We start from the raw sequence: 14327 nt of genomic DNA on the forward strand, positions 1-14327 counted from the left end.
ATTGTTAAGTTAAATTGACCACTTAATTTAGCAATCTAGTGGAATCTTAATACTGAGAAGGTTAGGATGTAAACTGATGTCACAAAAGAATATGAGACTAAAAGCCTAGAAATAGGATTGTCACATAATCTTAGAAATAAGGTACACAATAGGATAAAGAAATTGCATAAAATTAATCTAACATCCAACTAACCATGGAAATATAGCCATTAGTTGCTTAGAGCTTCTAAAGAAACTTGACACAGGATCGAATTGGAGGAGTTTTTTTATCCATGATTAAGTCACTGTCTAGGTATGATGCGGCCACATTGCGAAGGAACATTACTTGATTGGTCGAAACATATCAATATCCTTGTTCATTCATTCTTGTTTACTGTTTTTAATCAATATTCAACTTATTCACTATCTATTCACACAACTTGGTTACTTTTGGTTACATTGATTGTATTGTCTTAATAGAACTAAAATTGAAGCTAGTCTCGTGAGATTTGACACTTGGAATACTACAAGTTTTACTACTTCATTGAGAGTGTATACTTACAGTTAGACCATATCTATTCATATTTTTATCACTCATACACAATTGGTCGATCACTCTTGTTGTGACTATAATGGTTTTTTTTTTCTTTTCACCTTGACCTCAGATTGAGAGATTCTATTTTCATTTGCGATTTAATTGATTAAAAAATAGTGTTTTAGGCTTAAATTTTGGATTAATTCTATTTGGTTATAGGTTTTAGGATTTTCCATCTTTTCATTTGATTTTTTTTATTAATGCTCATTTTTAGTCTTTTCAATAAATTAATTTATAAGAATTAAGCTAATTGTAATTAAATTAGTTATTATTAATTTTAGGTCACTATTAAAATTAATTAAACATTTCACATCATGAATATTTTAAATTAATTAAGTGAGAGTGAATACCAATGACTAAAACCAAAGTTAGCATTAATGAAACTCATGTGTAAAAGTGTAACTATTATATTTATTAAAATAGTTCCTATAACCTTAAAAGTTATAAACTTTTTTATTATGTGAACCCCTAATATTCAATTTTTAAAATTATAAAAATTAATTTGATTTAATTTCAAACAATATGAGGGAATTGGATATGGATTATCTTTTACTCTAAAATCGAGAATTCTAAGAAGAACTAATTTCTCATTCCATGTTTTAAAACTCTACAAGCGAGCTTAATAGATCTACATCAATGTTTTTCCCATGCATTTCTAACTCAAAATTTGTAAATGAGAGATGAAACTCTCTCATCGAACACAAAAAAATTTAGACGTCATTAGGTAATCATTTTATTTTTTATTTTTGTTATTTGAAAATTAAGTTCATTTCCTTCTTATTTCTTACAATGATTTGCATATTTGAAATACAATGCTTGGATTTTTAACTAAATTTCAAAAATAAAAACAAGTTTTTAAGATCTCGTTTGGTAATTATTTCATATTTGTTTTTTGGTTTTTGAAAATTAAGCATATTTCCTTCACATTTTTTACAATGATTTACATCAATTTTATGTACAATGGTTGAATACTTAGTCAAATTCTAAAAACAAAAGTAATTTTTTAAAAGCTACTGTTTTTAGTTTTAAATTTTCACTTGGTTCTTTAAACCATTGATAAAAAATAGATAACAAAAAGAAGAAATTTGGAGGTGAAACTAGTGTCGATAGACTTAATTAAAAAAAAAAAAACAAAAATAAAAACAAAATGGTTACCAACCGAGTCCTTAAACTACTTTATTTAATTTTTAAAATCTAGCTTGATTTTTTAAACAATTGATAAAGAGTAGATAAAGAAAAAATTTGGTGGAAAAAATGGTATCTACAAACTTAATTTTAAAAAACTAAAAAAAAAAAAAAAAAAAAAAAAAAAACCAAATCTGGCTTAACTAAAAAGACCCAAATGACATACAAGTTTAGCATTAAAAACCCATACAAGACTATTCTGCTTGGCCAATTTAGCTAAAAGACCATTTTCCCCCTAAGTGATAAAAATATATAACTTCTCAAATAACTCAAAACTAAATTGTAAAAATAACAAATATGATTAAAGTTATAAATTCAACACAAACATAAGCACCTAAAAACAATAAATCTCCCAAACATTAAACTCTATTAACTCTATTTTCTTCTTGTAGCATCATCTAAAATAATGTATGAAGATTTTGACATATCTTAATTGAATAGTAGTTATTTAACCTTAGTGTTCTTATGATTCAATCTTCAAAAAAAAAAAAAAAAAAATAATACAGTCTCTAAACAAAAAAGGGTCCATTAAAATACGAAAAAAATTTATAATAGTTAAAAATAAAATTAAATATTGTAAGTCACAACCACATTGTTCCACATTTAAAATTTTTGTCTAAAATCTTAAAGTATTTTGAATAAATAAAATTTAAGAGTATTTTTTTTTATAATTTAATGGAGATTATTTATATAATTTTCTTAAATGAGTGACTATTCACTAAAAAAAATGACATCTAAAAAATGGCTACTTAATGTTCCAATAATAATAATAATAATAATAAAAGAAAAAAGTATCCCAATCTTTTCATACATTCTTTTTCTATAACCATATGCAATTTTATGGGCTTGTCTCCATCAAAATAGCTCCACAAAGTAACTGATAAGATATTAGCCATTGATTTTTCTTTGAGTTGCCTCTTGACTAATTAATTATTTTTATTAATATCCCTCACTTGTATTCTTTTGTCACTATATCTCCAAGTTAGCCATTAGAAATGACTATTTTCTTCTCTTATATCAATGTAATGAACATTTAATTGAATTTAAATAAATTTAATTTTGAAGCCAAACTAAGATTCATTAAACCTATTAAGACTTTTAGGTGGGTTTTATATCATTATTAATTAGTTATCTAGTTATACTCTTTTTCTTTTAGTTAAACAACAAAAAGGATTTAAACTTCTAATATCATCTTAATTTCACATACAACGTTTATTATATATATTACAGTAATATTTAAAATGAAATGTACGATTATAATATAAATGATAGTAGACCGAAGTTTGTATTATTAACATTACGAGTTGTGGTTGTGGGAGACCATTCATCATTTGGATATTTTGTACAATGTACAAAAGTTTTCATAGATTTTCTTTGCAAACTCTCAAACAAGAACAAAGTTGGCTTTGCTACATTTTCCTTGTACAAAATTCTAAAAACTAGGGCAAAGTTGTCATTGTAGGCTTGGTTCTTCCAAAGGTCCAAATTGATACTCTTTAGCCCATTCATTAATTGCGCTTGGGCCTTAATTGTATCCAAGGCCCACCATTGGACTTAAGGGCTGATGATCTTCAATGAGACTCTATGGCTCTTTAGTTATAAGACCATCCGTTGGACTTAGTCACTTTGTTTATAATTCTAAAATCTTTTTGCCATTTTTCTAAATCAAACTTTAAAATTTGTTATTTTTCTTGTCAGCCATTTTAAACATGATACAAGATTACTCCTAGACATGTACTATAACTCTTGTTTTATTTGGTATTTCTCTCCTAAGTTAATTATGATTTTTGATATTTTTCGAATTTTAAATTGCAACCTTTTGTTCTATATTTTATTATTGTTTCAAAATTGGAATGAAAATGTTAACCCACCACATGATAAACATATATATTACTTTTCTTTTTTCAGTTTAGCAATTTGTGGATTGGGAATTCGAACTTCAACCTTTTTGATTGAAGCTACCTACTTTATGTCAAGTTAATTATACACCCACATTGTTTGTGCATGAATTTCAATCAATATTTACGACACATTTAAATTTTTTTTAAAAAAATCTAAAGATCTTGTAGATTTTAAAATCAAAACCCCATTTCTTTAAGAATATTATTACCTTCTTATATTTTTCTTTTATTGAAAATTAAGTTTATAAAAACTATTTTTATTTGTTATCTCTTTTCAATAAATATATTTTTTTTAAACCAAGCAAAGATTCAAAAATTTTAAAAAAATATAGTTCTTAAATGTTTATGTTTTGTTTAACTAATTTTGTATATAGGAATTAAAATATAAAGTAACATATATATTATAATGACTCGATTATTTGAAAACAGACCTTGGGTGTTATGAAGCATATAGGATTTTAAAAACTTAAATTTTGACAAAAATTGAAGTAACAAGAAGATTCACAGATTTTTTTTTTTAAAATAATATTTTAATTTTCTTAAGATTCTTTAAACAATAAATTTAAAATAAGATAGAAATTTCAAGACTAAACATTTAACACAAAAAATCACAAAGCGGAAGCTCGGCTATGCAGTTTTCGACTCAAACAGCAGCATCCTGTCAATCGCCTTGCATGTTCTAACCTTTACCTAAGGAAAAGTAAAATAGAAAGGGTAAATATTACTACAATACTTAGCTAGAGACCCTCCAACAAAGCCCACCGTACACAAATATGTCGCACAGTCGAACAGATGTGTGTATAGTACTCACACAAGTACAATATATGAACCTAGATATTGAGACACACACATCACGCTAGGGGTGCAAGCAAAAAGTGAATAATCAAACGAATCTGCTTGTTGGGTTCGGTTGAAACAGATTGATTTGGCGTTTTGGATTGAAAATATATAAAATCGAAAAATTTCAATCGAATTCAAGTTGAATGGAAAAAATAAACTGAAAAATCGAACCGATCAATATATTATATATAATAAGAATTAGTTAATGTCCTAAAAAAACATCTACAGTAGGTGTGCCCATTTACTTGAGGTGGTGAGTTTGAGAGTGGGGGAATGTTAGGATTTTTATTTTATTTCTTCGAATATATGAAAATGCATTCCCTCTTCCCCAATTCCCCTGCATGGGTCCCCTTCAGTCGATAAATCGCCGATTTGAGCGGTTCGAGTGGCTCGATTAACTCAATGGGACTAATTCAATTTTGATTTCTATCATTTCTTTGATCAATTAATCGGTTCGACTCAATTTTCCGAACCATTTACACCCTTATTGTCACACAATTGTCAATATGTTCAACACTTTGACAACAATTAGTCCATAAGTTATAATACAAAGTCACACATACGTAAATATCAATATACATATTAGTATCACAACAAATCATCTTATCAACAAAAAGTCGAAAATCATAACAGGAGAACCTTTACCTTGAATGAAACTAATGACAACAGGGTAACCCCTTTATCTTATGGAACCCATGCTCCGATTCCCTAACCGAGTATAGAGAGCATAAACCAAATTCAACATCAACAAACCACTTAAATCCATGATCAAGGTTTAATTTTGACTAGTAAATTAACCTTGAATGCTTAAAACACTTCCCCAAAATTTCTCTTGATCCATAAACGTGAAAGACCATCAAACAAACATTCCAACAACAATAAAAAGATTCTTAAAGGGTTTTGAGACCTCAATGCTTACAGAAACATCGCACAAAACCAGAGAAAATTGTACAGAGGGTCCTTACCTTTTCTAGGGGCCTAAATGAAAATTTGAAAATTAATTATGAGTTAGAAAATGGAGTAGTTTTATCATATGAAATTTCAAAGTTGATTCAAATGGATGAAAATGTATTAGTGATAACCACTAATAGCCGTTGATAGAAGCTATCAGTGATAATCACTGATAGAAGCTATCAACGGTAGCTTTCAAATCGAGAAGCGCACAAAAATAAGTGATTTTGGGTTTTTGTTTGGTGAGGTTAAGCTAAAATCATTGAGCTTTTTAGTCTCTTCCAACATCTGGTCTACTTTTGTGCTATATCTGCAATGTTTTTATCTTTGGGTTACATATGCTATTATTTAGGGCCTGATTACCATATATGCAACCCGCCCAAAAGTAAATCCAGTGAAGTAACCCACCAAGTGAAAAAAATTTAGAGAAAAAATGGAAGCCCACAAAAGTCTTGTTAGAATCATGACTTCCAAAAGTAATCTTTCGGAAACTTCTCTTTGCATTTAGGCTTCTATTGGGTGGTCATATGGTTGCGGAGACTCTTAAGGTTTAATACATTTCATACAATTTGTATCCTTTTACAAAGTTATTCTCTCTTACTTGGAAGAATGATTTATTTGTTGTTATATATATAATCTAAACTTTAAGAAGTATGAACTAACATTATTACAATACTTCATCAATTCTCCGCTTCTAGGAGTTTTAAGCCCAAACTTGTCGGAGTGCAGACAAAATCTTGGAGATTTGTCAGGTGGTTTTGCAGTTGTCACAAATGAAGTCTTAATATCTACCTTAGACATGACTAATACATGTAGAATATTTTATTTTCCTAATCTGAAATTTATTTACGAAATATTTTTATTTTTGAATCTGAAAATTATCAGCATATATATATTGTTCGATATTTTTATTGTTTATGGGGCAATCGTATTTTTGACAAAAATGGAATTCTTTTTTTGAAAATTCTTTCCTTAATTGGCCACACTTTTAAAAGGAAAATAATGACTCTCATTTAGGGTTGCCGCATTTGATGTTTGTGAATGAGTGTAAATGTTCTTGGTGGCCGATTTGTTGGATTTATTTCACATTGTGAAGGCCTAATAAATAAAGGCCATTAGGGCATAACTTTTGTTTTCTTTTAAAAAGCTTTATAGCCGTTAGTAATTGTGTGTGCGTGCATGCAAACTGAGAGAGACTTAAAACGACATTAGAGAAAAATTGAAAAGAAACTCAATCTGACCACCAACGTTTGTAGCCATTTGGGGATCAATCTGTGGTCCGATCGAGCTGAAATTTTGACAACGTGTTTTTGACATGAGGGTCTTCAATCTGGACGGTGGAGATTTTGTTTGGAGCTACCTACAGTTAGATACCGTGGGTAATTGATTGTCACTTCAAGTGAGGCGTTTCTAATTTTATTCGTCTAAATTTTTTGCCTTTTGTTGCCAAGATTATTAATCTTGAGATATTTAATGTGTATGCATCTAGTTGTGAGACTAGGGAGAACTCGTTGTAACCATTATTGATTATAGTGGAGATTTTGATTTTGGTTTGTGATCTTTTACTCCTCACATTGAGGGAGTTTTTCCACATTGTTGTTGCTAGTTGGTTATTATTCTATTAGATCAATACAAGAGTGGGATAATTGATCCGAAAAATGTAGTGGTTATCCTAACAAAGCGGTATTAGAGCCAGGTTAAATTAATTGTGATTGCCTTGTGTTGAATAATGGATACTAGTTTAGCTAAGATGGTTACCCTTAATGGGTAAAATTATCAAGTTTGGAAAAGAAAGATGGAAGATATTTTATATGTGAATAATTTGCATCTTTTAGTTTTTTTTGAAGAGAAGCTTTAAGATAAAAATGATAAAGAATGAAAATTATGTCATAGGAAAGTGTGTAGGATTATGAGACTATGTGTATAAGATAGTTTTCTAAACCATATTGGTGAAGGAACTCATGCACGAAATCTGTGGAACAAGCTTGAGTCGCTATTTGCCCTTAAAACTGGTAATAATAAAAAGTTTCTAATCAAACAAATGATGGCGTTAAAGTATCAAGATGGAATACCCAAGTTAGATCACTTGAATACATTTCAAGGTATCATTAATCAGGGATGAATATCAAGTTTGAGGATGAGATACATGGGTTATGGGTCTTTGGTACATTGCCTAACTCATGGGAGACATTTAGAACTTCCTTATCGAACTTAGCCCCAAATGGTGTACTAAGTATGAACTTAGTAAAAAGTAGCGTATTGAATGAGGAGATGAGAAAAAAGTCACAAGGCTTTTTTTCACAATCAGATGTTCTTGTTACTGAAAGAATGGAGAGGAGTAAGAGAAAAGATTCGACAGATAAGGATAGAAGCAAAAGTAAGAGTGGCTGGTTTGCAAACGTTGAGTGTCATTATTGTCATGTAGAAGGACATATAAAAAAGAATTGTTGGAAATTTAAAAGAGGCATAAAAAATAATAAAGGCAAGGAAAAGAAGAATGATGATGATAGTGAAACAGACACAATTTCTGTAGCCAACGAGGATTTTTACATCTTATTCGATGGTTGAGTGATTGATAGTGGTGCCTTCGTTCATACTACATCAAAGAGGGATTTCTTTACATCCTATATATTGGGGTTGATGCCCTAAATCTTTTAGGGTCATGTAGTTTGTAAACATCTATATGAACAAACAGTTTGAGTCAGTTATGGGGGAACAAGACTAAAAAAAACTACTTCTGATCATTGTGTTTTTGTCCAAAAAATTTCTGATGATGATTTCCTTCTATTATTGCTTTATGTTGATGACATTTTGATTGTTGGTAGGAATGTATCGAGAATTGATCGGTTGAAGAAACAATTAAGTAAGTTCTTTGCCATGAAGAATTTGGGGCCAATAAAGAAAATTCTTGGAATTCGAATAGTTTGAGACAGAACTTTCAGAAATTTTTATATGTTATAAGAGCAATACTTGGAGAAGGTACTTGAGCATTTCAACATGAGTAAAGCAAAACCAATCAGTTCTCCTTTATCTAATAACTTCAAATTGAGTAGTAAACAAAGTCCTACAGATAAAGATAAGGAAGATATGAGCAAGATCCCTTATGCTTCAGAAGTTGGGAGCTTGATGTATGCGATGGTATGTACTAGACCTGATATTGCTCATGCTGTTGGTGTTGTTAGCCGTTTTATATCCAATCCAGGAAAACAACATTGAGAGGCAGTCAAGTGTATCATGAGATATTTGAGAGGTACCTCCAATTTGAAGCTCACATTTGAAGGTGGAAAGCCAGTACTTGTTGGGTACACTGATTCAGATATGGTAGGAGATCTAGACAACAGAAAATCTAATTCTGGTTACTTGATGACATTTGTAGGTGGTGTGGTGTCTTGGCAGTCAAGGTTGCAGAAGTGTGTTGCACTTTCTACAACTGAAGCAGAGTATATTGCAGCAGCAATGACTTGTAAATAGATGTTGTGGATGAAGTGCTTTATACAGGAGCTTGCTTCAAGCAACAAAGATATTTGATATACTGTGATAATCAGAGTGCTATTCATCTTAGTAAGAATACTACATTTCATTCTAGAATGAATGATGAACTGTTTGAGCTTGAGAAGATACATACTAATTATAACAGATCTGATATGTTGACAAAGAATCTACCAAGAGAGAAGCTTGAGTTTTGTCCTTTTGCTGCGAGAATGACAAGGAAAAGTTCCTCCACATCGTGAAAATAGGGGAAGATTTGTTGGGTTTATTTCACATTGTAAGGCTCAATAAATAAAGGCCCATTAGGGCATAACTTTTGTTTTGTTTTAAAAATCTTTGCAGCCATTGGTAATTTTTTGTGAGCACATGCAAAATGAGAGAGACTTAAAATGGTAGCAGAGAAAAATTGAAAAGAAACTCAATCCGACCAGCAGCGTTTTTCAGCCATTTGGGAATCGATCCATGGTCTAATCAAGCTGAAATTTTGACAACATGTTCTTGACATGAGGGTCTTCAATCTGGAAGGTGGAGATTTCATTTGGAGCTACTTATAGTTAGATATCGTGAGTAATTGATTGTCACTTCAAGTGAGACGTGTCTAATTTTATTCTTCTCAATTTCTTGTCGTTTGTTGCCAAGATTGTTAATCTTGAGATATTTACTGTGTATGCCTCTAGTTGTTACTAGGGAGACCTCGTTGTAACCCATTATTAATTATAGTGGAGATTTTGACTTCGATGTCAATCCGTGATTTTTTACTACTCACATCGAAGGGGTTTATCCACGTTAAAATTCTTTGTGTCCTTACTTGATTATTATTGTTGTTGTTAGTTGATCAGTATTCTATTAGATTCACACAAGAGTAGGATAATTGATTCGAAAAATATAGTGTTTATCCCAACACGATTTATGTAATATGGTGTTTTGATCTTTGCTCATGTTATTCCGTTGTGCAACTTCATTGGTTGAATGGTTCAAAAATTTCTATCTTAGGGGGAGCCTAAGACATTGCTAAAGAGAAGGGATTCTCGGTCTTAAAGGGAGTCTAAGATTTCATATACGAGAAGGACTTCAGCATCTTAGGGAGGACCTAAGATTTGTCAGTGAAGGGAGTTCACTGAATTATAAGAAAGATAACCAAGTGGAAATGAGTCACACACTGTCGGAAGCTGAAGTGTTCGATACTAATATTATCATACTTAGAGGGAACCTAAGTATAGTTGAGAGAGAGTTTCACATCTAGGAGAAGCCTAGGTGGCTTGTGAATTACATTCTACGTGAGTCATTGTAGTAGTCGGTATATTATAGACAAGTACTATATTGTAATTGCTTAACTTTTTAATATTAGTGGATTATCTTTTCTGTGTATACTTCCCTCAGATGTAGGTGGTTTGGCGTTGAACTGAGTTACGGACTCCTGTGTGCCTTTACTTGTTTTCTTGTTACAGTGCTTGTTAGTGCTTTCCGTTTAATATCTGTAATGCGAGTGACAAGTCAAGTCAACCTATCACTTTTTCACAAAATTCCACATTAATGGTTAAGTAAAGGTTGGGAAGATCCATGATATATAAGTGAGAACAATCACTAATGATATGAGGCCTTTTCGGTAAAAATTAAAAATAGGTTTTATGCCAAAAGTATACAATATCATATAATTAATTATGAAGATATTTGGATGGAGAGAATTGAGATGGTAAAGGAAGCATGTGGAATATAAAAACCCTAGGTTCATTAAACTGGAGATACAATGATGTATCTTCGATATTTTTTCTCTGCCTGACATTCTACATGCCCACATTTTTTTTATTACTAAAATTAAAGGGCCAATTTGTTGTAAGTGTCATTATAAGAAAATTCATTTTCAGTAACAGTTTTTTGTCATTGTTTTTATTTGGCATGTGAATTTTCTTTTATTGAAATGTTGGATCTTTTTCGGTTGACTTCATGTTGGACTGACTGGTTTTTTTTTTTTTTTTTGGAATGTTTCGGTCACTTACCTTTTTGGTAATCATGCAATTTTCCTTGTATGTATCTTCCTGGTTGATGCTGTTATAAAAGGAAGTATGAAAATGTTTTCAATTAGATTTTTCGAGGTTATGATCGTCGTTCTTTTGTACAGCCATTGCTGAAAAAGAAGAAGCAGAAAGGTTTGTTGGTTTTACCATGCGTGGGTGAATTCGTGAAGAGAAACGTTGAGCTTAGGGGGCGCCTAAACGTACAAGATCAATCAAGCCGAAGGTAGCAAACTCAAGGGAAGCCTGAACTGTGAAAAGATCTTGATATAGGTGACATCAAGTTTAGAGGGAGTCTAAACAAATTGCTTATCTAAGATTTACTATATTACATGATAGTTGTTCCATTGGTTAAGTACATCTTCTTGTAAACCTTCTTAATACTATTGGGTTTCTTTTCAATTTGGGCCTTGTGCCCCCTAGATGTAGGTAAAGTTATACCGAATTAGGTCAACATATTGTATGTTATTTCCGATGCGATCAACATATGTATGGTTATTTTAAATATTATTTTCTTCTCTACTAGTTTTTCTGTCAGTGTCACTGTGTCCATCACCATATATTCAGTTGATTGTCTGTACCTTTTTCAGTTTTCAGCGACGCAAGGATTCTTTGGTTAGAATCATGAATCCCAAAAGTAGTCTTTTGGAACTTCTCTTTGCATTTGGGCTTCTATTGGGTGGTCATATGGCTGTCGGGGACTCTAGGGTTCAATACATTTCACACAACTCGTATCCTTTAACAAAATATTTTTTTCTTTTAGAAGAATGATTTATTTTTTTGTTATATAAACAATCTAAACTTTAAGAAGAATTATGAATTCGACATTACAATATTTGATCAATTCTTCTGCCTCTAGGAGTTCTGAGTCCAAACTTGTTGGAGTGTGAATAAAGTTCCACATTGGTTAGGTAAGGGTCGAGGAAGATCTATGTTACGAGGCATTTTCGGTAAAAATTAAAAATAAAGCATGAGGTTTATGTCGAAGGTGGACAATATCGTATCATTATGAAGATATTTGGATGATCATTGTTCCCAACAAAACTCTTATATATATTAGAAGTGATGAAATTACTGTAAAACGTTTCCTCGTGTGATCATCAAATCACTAACTTGAATAAACATTCACAAATAAAACTGGTAAGTTGGACTTATAAAACCCTTGTTTATTCATAATACCTCGGCCACAATATATATAATAAATCAAGTACTACACTTTCTCATAACCAGTTTCGATAGCCGTCGTCATGGGTGGTAGCCGGAGCGATGGACCGCGACCTTGTTTGCCACCTGTGGGTTGTCAATATAGTTGCCACCTCTAGGCAGAGCCGAACTCAGAAGTCGACTCCCATCCCTATTCTTCCCATCCATATTCATCGTCTCATCTGTTACCATAAAACACAACTCAACAACAACTAGACCTCTAATTTGCTCATCTCAGTTTTATAATGGAAATATTAACGTTACCCATGTTAGATTTCATCACTTTCTTTACCAAAAAATGAAAAAAAAAAAAAAAAAGAACAATCTTTCCTTACGCAATAGCAAGAACTTTGGAAGTTGAAATATAATATGTTTTAAAGAAGATGAATTGGAGTGTGTTTTTAAGGGGAAAAAAATTAAGAGAATGTTCGAGAGTGGATTTACATGGTTAAACTAAGCTTTTTGAGGTTTAAAAATCACTTTTGATTAAATAGGTTCTTACCATTTAGAATCAATTTAGTACTTGATTTTAAACTTCTAAATGTCACACTAGTTCTACGTCTAAAAATCTCCAAATTTTGAGATGTAAAAGGTTGAGATATCAAAATAATTTTTTATTTTTCTCTTATGTGTTCTTCCAATAAAAAACTTTAACCCACATTAAAGGGGTATCATTCTACAACTGCTAAAACTTCGAAGATTCATATTCTACTAAAACTGCCTCATCTTTTAATCATTAAATTAATTAATATTCACAAAATGAAAAATGATTTTAAATCATTTTCTAAGTCTTTGAAGTGATTTTGAAAAGTGAAAAATAATTTGACACTCTCTAAATCACTCTAAAATATACAATAAATTGTTGGAACGAAGAAAAGATAATAATTAAAATAAAGAAAGAAGATAAAAGGCGTATGGGGCTTACGATCTGCATGAAGTAAAGTAGTATGGATGAGTCTCCCTGCTGCCATACATAAAAGGAGAAGAAGCATAACACTAAAAAATAATATGGACTCTCTCTTTAAACCCATTGGCATCAAAACTCTCTTTTAAAATTTTCTTTTTTCTCTTTTTGGGATGAATTCTATGTCATGGTTTTATGGGCATATATATAGATTACGTCTCAAAATTAATTTACAACGAAAGAAGTATTTGAAACATTTATTTAAAAATAGAGAAAGTTCTCCATCTTTCTAATGTTGGATCTTCAACTCTTTATTTTATTGTTTAAATTAGGTGGAGAACATATTATGATTTTGTGAAAGATTTTTGTTGGGAATGCGACCAAAGTCCCACATTGGTTAGATAAGAGGAGAATCATGGGTATATAAGTGAGAATGACTATCTCCATTGGAATGAGGCATTTTGGGGTGAAACAAAAAACAAAACCATGAAGGTTTATGCTCAAAGTGAACAATATCATATCATTGTGAGGATAGTTTGAGAGTCTCGTTCTTATCAATTTTTTCTAGTTGGAATTCATTCATTACTTTTTATTTTATAATATCTTTTACTAAAAAAGTTAAGATGCAACTAAGAATTGTAAAGTTTTTTTTTTTTTTTTTAGGTGCTTCTAATAATTAATCAGCTGAGTGGACTTGGGAGTCAACCACTGAGGTTGACATCAAGTCTCCACCAAACCCACAGGTATTAACAATGCCAAAATTTATCTGCAGCCAAGATTGACTCTCCAAGATGCCCATGCCATGGGATGATCCAAATGCCCGGAAAATGAGGGGTTGATCGATCTACGTATGGTAACCTACAAACAATAAATAAAGTACCAACAACTAAATAAATAAATAATACATAGAGCTTGGTAACCTAATTTGGTGGTATACCATCTACGTATGGAGAGCAGTTAGTCCAAAAAAGATAAATTCATTATTATGAAAAGTCAAGTATTTACAACGTTGTACTTATCTGTAAAGTTATGACAATTACAATGACTCGTGTGGAGCCTAATTTATGTTAAACACCTAGGCTCCCCTAAATGCGAGACTCATTTTCAACAAAATTTAGGCACCTCTTAAGTATGTGAATACTAGTGATGTATCACTTAAGCTTCCTTTAAGTGTGTAATACCTTCTCGTTAATGCTTTATCTTTCTGCCATCATTTGAAAATTGCTACATTTGATAAACTTAGATTATATTACTGATATAATATAACT

The 14327-nt window shown here is 31.1% G+C and overlaps 1 long non-coding RNA gene across 1 annotated transcript; it reads right to left on the reverse strand.

Moving 5' to 3' along the window:
• Positions 1–11981: 11981 nt before the first annotated feature.
• On the reverse strand, positions 11982–13234 carry LOC120090950 (uncharacterized). The gene is made up of 2 exons (XR_005485616.2): positions 13081–13234; positions 11982–12337 (listed from the first exon to the last, which is right to left on the reverse strand). It is a non-coding gene; the product is annotated as an uncharacterized LOC120090950 (long non-coding RNA).
• Positions 13235–14327: the final 1093 nt, after the last annotated feature.

Source organism: Benincasa hispida, chromosome 1, assembly GCF_027475165.1.
Source record: "Benincasa hispida cultivar pf3 chromosome 1, pf3_genome.v1.1, whole genome shotgun sequence".
NCBI classification, from domain to species: Eukaryota; Viridiplantae; Streptophyta; class Magnoliopsida; order Cucurbitales; family Cucurbitaceae; genus Benincasa; species Benincasa hispida.